The sequence below is a fragment of the Formica exsecta genome, unplaced genomic scaffold (assembly GCF_003651465.1).
Source record: "Formica exsecta isolate Colony F162 unplaced genomic scaffold, ASM365146v1 scaffold155, whole genome shotgun sequence".
Classification (NCBI taxonomy): Eukaryota; Metazoa; Arthropoda; class Insecta; order Hymenoptera; family Formicidae; genus Formica; species Formica exsecta.
The window spans coordinates 910,600-912,167 of NW_021848872.1; the positions used below are offsets into that span (position 1 = coordinate 910,600).

Here is a 1,568-nt window from a genome sequence, read left to right on the forward strand (position 1 = left end):
GGGGGGGGGGGACGGACTGTAACCCGTTTAACCCGCGATTTAACGGGGCGTATCCCGCGAAACGGTGCAACCACGATTTACGATCTCACGTTTCGTCAATACAGGGTGACCGCGTTCGATCGTACTTTCTTCTTTAACGTTAAATGGATACTATATTCATAATTAGAAAAGACAGAAAAAAAAAAAAATGATAGATCCGAGATAGGTTTGATATAACAAGTACTATCAGTACAAAAGTCTCGTCAAAGTGCCTATTATCGAAAAGAAACGCAATTGCACCGAGTCACCTTGTATATCCCTCTGTGTCCTCCTCTCTCTTGCTCCTTTCGCGGCTTTCCCTCTCGGTTTCCCGCTGCTTTCATCTTCGTTCTCGACGTGTGCGCGGATTTATTATTTCTCGCGATGGTATTATACGATGATCGTCTTCGAAAGGCAGCAACGCGCACGCGTTAAGGTTGAACGTCTCCCTCAAATTGTTTGCGTTACAGACGCCGGATGACGTCGAGATAAAGTCTCTCGTCGCGTGTACCGCATACGCGACTCTGGCACGCATGCACGCGTCCACGAAGGATATCGCGTTCGCATTTCCCGCGTTTTTTCTCGCCTTTTTTTAAAAATCTACTTAAGGCTCGTTAGTCTTTGGGGTCTCGTTTCTAGCTCGTATTATGTTAATTTCGATACGCGGCGAAGAAAAATTAATGGCGCAAAAGCTGCGGTGGCTGCAGCGACGGTCAATCAACAAATCATCCTGTCAACAATTCTGCAAACGGCAGGCGACGAATAATTATCGCGATCGAATATTTTCGCTCTGGTCGTGTGAGAACATATCTAAATCGATCGTTACGCCGTTCTCAATTTATCCAATAATTACGACCTCATTAGGTGAAATATTTATTACGGTCTCTTGCGTGCACGCATTGGACATGTGTCACGTATAAATATTCGCAGTCGGATTAAATTCGTGTTTAAACGTTTTCGACGTATTACGATAGGGATAGGTATATATAATTATATCGCGCGTAACATATTAATTAAAAACACTCACCAGGACGAACGCAACGAGGGACGGTCCCGCGTGGCTTAAAGTCTGCCGGCTCGAAATGCTTCGTCTAGATTTTCTTCCGCAGCGACTTTGACATTAAGTTGCCTCGAATGTCGAGTGAATTTTAATGGCAATTGACAGTTTTTCAGAATCCCCGGTCGAAGATCTTGAACACGAGGATCCGATCGGATGCGGCGATATACATATATTTGCGAACAGCTCGCGTGAAGTAAAATGGAAAAAAGAGCAACTGTCGCGGTACCTGACGTTTCGCGTTCTCGCGCCAAGAAATGTCACTGGATTTTCTCCCACGACAGAACGTCAGAAAAATTGATCGAGAAATCAAGCGTTCGTCTGGAATAGCACGATAACTCTCTCGACGTAAGTCATTCTAAAAGACGCTCTCACGTTACATCGACGCGATACTGTTTGTCGGAACGCACGATTATCGGCGTGGCCGTTCTCTGCCGAGCTTCCGAGAAAATCACAGATGCGAGCTTCCTCGAATCGCACGAAGGATCACCGG

At 45.8% G+C, this 1,568-nt stretch overlaps 1 protein-coding gene across 1 annotated transcript in view; it reads right to left on the reverse strand.

Moving 5' to 3' along the window:
- The window catches only part of LOC115233014, a 64,130-nt gene extending 62,835 nt beyond the window's left edge, over window positions 1-1,295 (reverse strand). Inside the window, exon 1 of the mRNA XM_029803222.1 lies at window positions 1,046-1,295. The gene's annotated coding sequence lies outside the window, so the exon portion shown is untranslated. The remainder of the gene's footprint in view (window positions 1-1,045) is intronic.
- Between the last annotated feature and the right edge of the window lie 273 nt (window positions 1,296-1,568).